The 7,764-nt window shown below is 39.0% G+C and overlaps 1 long non-coding RNA gene across 1 annotated transcript in view; it reads right to left on the reverse strand.

Annotated features, from left to right (window-relative positions):
* Window positions 1-292: 292 nt before the first annotated feature.
* Window positions 293-7,764, reverse strand: part of LOC143741297 (uncharacterized) — an 8,991-nt gene continuing 1,519 nt past the window's right edge. Inside the window, exons 2-3 of the long non-coding RNA XR_013204993.1 lie at window positions 1,153-1,245; window positions 293-375 (exon numbers count right to left, since the gene is read on the reverse strand). This is a non-coding gene — a long non-coding RNA (uncharacterized LOC143741297). The remainder of the gene's footprint in view (window positions 376-1,152; window positions 1,246-7,764) is intronic.

The following is a 7,764-nucleotide window of genomic DNA, read 5'->3' on the forward strand; positions in this document are numbered from 1 at the left end:
TACATGTTTTATGCATATATTAATGACTCATCTAAACTGAGAAACATTTAATATTAATATCACGCACTGATCTTAGCCTATTAGCTCAATGTGAAGACTGATATTTGACTTCTAACAGCAGTAGACGACAGCGAAATGTGCAAAGCTTCAGAGAGCAACAAGTCTGCCGGTCAAACACGCTGAATAGTCTGCGCTTCAGGAGTAAGTAATGCTCTGCTGTGCTTTATGGACTCGCTCGGCCAGTTGGCTCGCCACTATGCAAATCCAAGCTTGAAAGAAAAACCAACCTGGAGTCTTACAGAAGGAAGCCCTCGTGTCTCTGAAGCTTTACTCTCACGTGTGTTTAGATGGCAAGCTGGATTCTGCTTCTCTACACTGCAATGACAATAAATGGAGCACAAAAGGAGACTTTTGAACACGTCGTCTTCTGAGAGAAACGGCATAGGTTTTCAGATGAGACCCATCAATGTCTGAAACAGCCCAATAATGCCAAGATGCTCAAGTGTGCAATCAATATACAAACTGACAGATTTCTAAAATTCCTCATCAATTTCTTCCGAGACCAATTCTTTAGGAGTTTTATATGGAAGATTGTTTCCACAATGTAATGGGAAAAAAAATATTTTATCTCACAATTCTGAGTCAGAGTTGCAACTTCTCTATTTGTCAGAATTGCGACTTTATTTCTCAAAGTTGAAAAGTGATTTCTCAGTTGCAAAGTCATTTCTCAGTGTTGCGGTGTAATTTTGTTTAGAGTTGCGACATCCTTTTTTCAGTTGTGAGGTCATTTCCTAGAGTTGCGACTTTATAACTCACAATTGCGAGTTTATTTCGAACAATTTCTATAGATATAAAGACGCATTTCTGAGAAATAGTCTGAATAGCGAGATATAAAATTGGAATACTAAAAAAAACTCCAAAATAAAGTAACAAATTACCTATTTTTAAGTCTTAAATGAACCATACATGTAAAGTAAATTCAGTTTCCTAAGCTATAAAAAGCTGGCTTCCAAATGATAAAATTAAAAATGGAACTTTTCTAGAGGTTTGCAAACAATTATACCATAATGTCAAAGTAATCTTTTTTGAGGAGGAAAAAAAAACTCTCTGTTTTCACTAAAACACTGAAGTGTAGGTGGTTATACTAGTTACATCATGTTGAAGGTTTTCTTGGCTCCGCGGCATTAGTGTTAGTTTTGTGCAATCTTTTCCCTCATTGGTTATATAAGCCCCCGACGCTGAGAACTGCAGGAATATACATCAAAAATAAATGTATTGTGGAAATCAAATGCAATATTTTATACTAGGTCATTGTAAAAATCAATAGTTGCACACCTGCACCAAAGGAACAGTATATTTAACATTTTTTAATTTGTTCCAGTAGGAACGACTGCTCGGCAGAATACTGTCAGATAACATTACAGGTGAGATGGAAATTCCCTTAGAAACACTGTAAACACCATTATACCTCTGTAATAGTTTGAAGCTCACCTGACATCCTAGAAGCAGATCTGGCTGGCTGGCACACACACACACACACACACACACACACACCCTGTAGTCCATAGCCTAATCCTATTAAAGCGAACTAGGTATTACTGAGATCTAAAACCAACCCGCCCTCACAAGCTGTGAACAAATGAAGAGTAAAGTTAGGAACACCTCCAAAGCTTTCTGGACAAAAGGGCAAAACCCAAGATTTATAATAACACACGGCTGGAGCATTGCTTGTGCGATAAACAGCTGCACATGCATTAGATAAGAAATATGTAGAAATCAGCTGGGAACTGAGCATTAATCTGCATTAAAACACTTAGCAACTGGTGCATTTACATCAATGCCATTCAATTAAAATGTCTGAGAAAGCATTACAGACTGAATTAAAGAGGTTGCCAACAACTCAAAAGACATTAATATAATATAGGGGTCTTCAAAAAAGGGTTCGGAAGATATACTTAGATTTCAAAGTAATTTCTTTGGGAAAAAATTATATATAACAAAAAATGCGTTTAAAGTAAATAAATTAAATTTAAAAATAAAAAATATTTATATATGATATATAATATCATATATATTTAATATAAAATATAATATTATCTAATAAAATAAATGTATAAATAGAGAAATAATAAATATATACCTGATGCTTGATTGACATCCTCTCATTAGCATGTTGCGCGAAGGGAAAATAAATATGTAACTAAATGCAAAAAGAAATAATCAAAGAAAAACAGAAATATAGAGTAAAAAAATACCTTTCAATTTTGCATTTCCTCAACCATTTATTCATGTTTTATGCTCTATTTACTTTTTTTAATTAATGGGGCATCTATATATTTATTTAATTATTGGTTTATCTCCTTGCACATTTATTTATTCATATATGTATTTATTTATGCAAGAATATGCGGATTTATTCATTTATTTATTTGCATATGTATTGTTTTTGCAGGTTTTGTCCTCTATAATAAATATTTGTATGACATGTAAATAAATAAATAAATAATTACAATAAATACAAAAATAAATAAACAAAAAATAACTAACAAATATACAAAAACTAAAAAAATATAATAAATAAATAAATACATGTATAAAAATAAATAAATATATAAAAACAACTACTATGAATGTATCAAAATTACTAAATAAACATGAACTAAATAAATATAAAACAAACAAATAAATAAACAAATAAATAAACACACACACATATACACTTAAGAAACTGGTATTTTGAGCAGTTTTAGTGACAGATATAAGCAGTGTCCTGAAGAGGGCGCTGTGTGCTCGGAGTGCACTGAGTTTAGCATGTGGAATGCAGTTGCTGACTGTTAACATGTTGTTCCCATCCAAGTAGTTTGTGAAGTCTTTGTGAGAGGCTATAAGTCAGGTGCTACACTTCAGTAAACTAAAACACTGAGATGTTACTGTAATCCAGAGGATTTAGGAGAATGATTAAGAGATAAGCTAATGTGGATAAAGAAACGTATCACTGAGTGATATCTGCAAACACACTGAGAGGTTCAGTTCACTTTCAGTAAATACTGTAGAAACTTGAGTTCTTACAGCGGAGTTGAGCCAATGGTGTCACATCAGTCAGATATGCTGAGATCTACTGGTGTCATGCGTTTATTCATTTTCTCAGACACCGATTGCCATAAAATACAGAAGTCGAAACTAGCAGCTTGAGCTCAGCTCCTGTGCCAGTGGATTTAGTGATAGAGCACCGCTGCCATCTTCTGGCTGACTTTAGAAAACATACAGCTGTGATATCAAACAAAAGGCCAGAAACAGAAGCGTTCTGTGTGAATATTAAGGTTTTTACGTATTGATGTTTCACCCATATTTTCAATCACTCATTTCAGTGGGTTTTCAATGTCTGTAAACTTACAGGATAATGTCCTGGCAAAAAAATGTACCAGTTATATTGCATTTGATAGTGCAAACTGTACAATGTTACACATTAATGCGACATCATCAGGTTGCATGTTTAATTTAGCCTCTTTGGGAGAGCTTGGGTTGTTATCTTTCTCATTTTATCAAATCTGATTTAAACTTTTCATTGAAAGATATATTCTTTTATTTTCCTGGGAGTGACTATGCTATTGATAATGTTGTTCATTTCTTTGTGTTGCATTGTACATTTTTTATTCACAAAAACAAATTTCTCAAGACTTTGGCTAGATTTGATGTCTTTATTGCTGAGATTTCCCTTATTGTAAAATCTCTTAAACTCATCGATAATAGCAAGAACAATACGTTTCTTGAACTATGTACGTTTTTTTCTTCTTTGTTGATTAATCTGTTTTTTTTGGGGGGGGGGGGGGGTTTCGTTAATGTATTCAATGCAGTGCTGTTCTTCTTTGTAAAAGGAATTTAAAATATAATAATAAAAAAATTGTTTAATTTAGCCTATTTTCTTAATAAAAATGGTTATTTTACATCCAATTTTGAGTAAAAATGTCTCAAAATGTGGGAGTCCAGTTCAATGAGTCGAGAAGGAGATGTTAAAATCATAGTTAATATTACTTCTGGTGCATTTGTCACAACTGACAGTACGAGTAAAGAAGTGTTTTATTCACACAAGACGCACTGGACCAGAGATTACATGGGTTAGTCGAGCTGCTCGAAGAGTTGCATTTTCTTTATACAGACTATAGATAAATGTGGACAATCACTGAAACACTGCAAGTCTCTGAGCAAGTACGTGAAGCTCGCAGGACTAAAGAAATGTGAAGCTTTTCAAAACATTTCAAAGATTACACATGGAAAGTATTAGTCCAGATTCATATTTGAAAACACTCATTCTAATGGAAACACTGTCCTGATGATCGATATCAGTTACAAACAGTGCAAATCAATACTTTCATTTTAAGTCAAAAACACTCACACAGTCATGGAGATATTTGCGGAAAATAAACAAACGCACAAAGGATATTCATTAAAAATGAATAACATGATTAAAAAGAAAGTCCTCATGATTAATAAGCTTACGTGTACTAAAATAATGAGACCAAATTTGCATGTTTCCCACAACAGCATAGAATTTAAAAAGATAAAAATAGATAAAGATCTAAAGTAATGAAAGTGCAGATAGGAGAGCTAAAGTCAGGCTCTCAACCGGTTCAAGGACTGAAAACAAAAAACACAAACTAAGAGAATTTTAAAAGGAACAAACAAAAAAGAAATCAAGTTTAATTTTTCTGAAGATGAAAAAAACACAAGCAATTTTTTTAAATAATTGAAAACTATGTTGTCAAAGTTAGTGTCCTGGCTTTATGTAGCTATAGTCACTTGCATGTGTCATTACATGAACATTTGAACAAAATTAAGCTCAAATTGATTTTTTTTTATCAGTAAGAGTCAGAGATTTGTGTGTTGTCCATCATTCGAGCGGTGGATCGCATTACATTTTCATCATCTTACAGGTTACAGAGTTTATTATACTGTATTATACTGATGTGGGCCCTCAGTTTGTCCTGTCGTTTAATTCATTTGTCCTTGAGTTATAAAAGATGAGGATTTATGCCTCTGTATTGCCTGACTTATATAGCCTAATATTAGAGTCTGCTCCTCAAATACATAACCTAGCCTTTACAAACATCATTTTTATGAGTTAAAAAACTCTTGCACTGCAAACATGCAGAGACGCTTCGATCTGTGTTAAAGCGTCTTACACTTCTGCTGTGTGAGGTTATGATGATCGTTTGAGGATCCAGTGGAGTTACAGGTTCAGTCAAAAGCTCTTTTCAGGATAAAGTTCTATTCAAGCTCTTTTGTAAAGTATAGCCAAAAAAGTAAATAAATAAATAAAGTAAAAAACGTTATTAACAAGTATTTTTCCCCTAATCAAACTGGTTTCAGAACTGTTTTAAAACAAACACTGATTCTGCTCGGGTTGTTACAAAGGGTTTCAGCAAGGATGAAACACGATCTATGTGCATCAGCTTTACTTAAAAATTAACTCAAAACTTTAAAAAACAGGATCACGGGTACAGGAACGGGACAGCCAACTACATAATGTCAAGAACTGACAAAGAACAAGACAGAACACAGGGTTTAAATAGACAGAACTGAAGAGCAAATGAACAAGACAACTAATAATCCATCCGAAACTATAGAAACAAACAGGCAGAGGCCGGAGGAAGACAGAACTGAACTGATCTCAACACTTACAAACACACTGATCAAAACAGACATTGTGACAGGAGTGAACCCATTACATGTTTTAAGCCCTGACTGAAGTAGCCTAAAACATAAACAAAATATATCAATGTGCAATTGTTCATTTATGTCTCAACAATGGATCAAATAAAACTGTCACATTCCTGGAAGCAATAAATCACACAAATATATATCATGTCCCAGTCCTTTAGTAAAAGCACATCTTGTACCCATTCGACCGCAATAATGAGAAATGAAAAAACAGTGCAAGTGCTTTCAGACTGCCAGCAGGTGGAGACAAACACACATATGTAGATCAGCCTGCACCGAAGATAATAACCAGCAGAGACCAGCAGAGACCAGCAGAGAGACCAGTAGAGACCAGCAGGGAGACCAGCAGAGACCAGCAGAGAGACCAGTAGAGAGACCAGTAGAGACCAGTAGAGACCAGTAGAGACCAGCAGAGACCAGCAGAGAGACCAGCAGAGAGACCAGCAGAGAGACCAGCAGAGAGACCAGCAGAGAGACCAGTAGAGAGACCAGCAGAGAGACCAGCAGAGAGACCAGCAGAGAGACCAGAGACCCAGCAGAGACCAGCAGAGAGACCAGAGACCCAGCAGAGACCAGCAGAGACCAGTAGAGACCCAGCAGAGACCAGCAGAGAGACCAGCAGAGAGACCAGCAGAGACCAGCAGAGACCAGCAGAGACCAGTAGAGACCAGCAGAGACCAGCAGAGAGACCAGAGACCCAGCAGAGACCCAGCAGAGACCAGCAGAGACCAGTAGAGACCAGCAGAGACCAGCAGAGAGACCAGCAGAGACCAGCAGAGACCAGCAGAGACCAGCAGAGACCAGCAGAGACCAGTAGAGACCAGTAGAGACCAGCAGAGACCAGCAGAGAGACCAGCAGAGACCAGCAGAGAGACCAGCAGAGACCAGCAGAGACCAGTAGAGACCCAGCAGAGACCAGCAGAGAGAGCAGAGACCCAGCAGAGACCCAGCAGAGACCAGCTGAGACCAGCAGAGAGACCAGCAGAGACCAGCAAGACCAGCAGAGACCAGTAGAGACCAGCAGAGACCGGTAGAGAGACCGGTAGAGAGACCAGTAGTGACCCAGCAGAGACCAGCAGAGACCCAGCAGAGAGACCAGTAGAGACTAGCAGAGACCAGCAGAGAGACCAGTAGAGACCAGCAGAGACCAGCAGAGAGACCAGTAGAGACCAGTAGAGAGACCAGCAGAGAGACCAGCAGACAGACCAGTAGAGACCAGTAGAGACCAGCAGAGACCAGCAGAGAGACCAGCAGAGAGACCAGCAGAGAGACCAGTAGAGACCAGTAGAGACCCAGCAGAGACCAGCTGAGACCAGCAGAGAGACCAGCAGAGACCAGCAAGACCAGCAGAGACCAGTAGAGACCAGCAGAGACCGGTAGAGAGACCGGTAGAGAGACCAGTAGTGACCCAGCAGAGACCAGCAGAGACCCAGCAGAGAGACCAGTAGAGACTAGCAGAGACCAGCAGAGAGACCAGTAGAGACCAGCAGAGACCAGCAGAGACCAGCAGAGAGACCAGTAGAGACCAGTAGAGAGACCAGCAGAGAGACCAGCAGACAGACCAGTAGAGACCAGTAGAGACCAGCAGAGACCAGCAGAGAGACCAGCAGAGAGACCAGCAGAGAGACCAGTAGAGACCAGTAGAGACCAGTAGAGACCAGCAGAGAGACCAGCAGAGAGACCAGCAGAGAGACCAGCAGAGAGACCAGCAGAGAGACCAGCAGAGACCAGCAGAGAGACCAGTAGAGAGACCAGCAGGGAGACCAGCAGGGAGACCAGCAGAGACCAGCAGAGACCAGCAGAGAGACCAGTAGAGACCAGCAGGGAGACCAGCAGAGAGACCAGCAGAGACCAGCAGAGAGACCAGTAGAGAGACCAGCAGGGAGACCAGCAGGGAGACCAGCAGAGAGACCAGCAGAGACCAGGAGAGAGACCAGCAGAGAGACCAGCAGAGAGACCAGCAGAGAGACCAGCAGAGACCGGCAGAGACCAGCAGAGACCAGTAGAGACCAGTAGAGACCAGCAGAGAGACCAGCAGAGAGACCA

This window comes from Siphateles boraxobius, unplaced genomic scaffold (genome assembly GCF_051911475.1).
Source record: "Siphateles boraxobius isolate OS27281-9 unplaced genomic scaffold, OSU_SipBor_1 185, whole genome shotgun sequence".
NCBI lineage: Eukaryota > Metazoa > Chordata > Actinopteri > Cypriniformes > Leuciscidae > Siphateles > Siphateles boraxobius.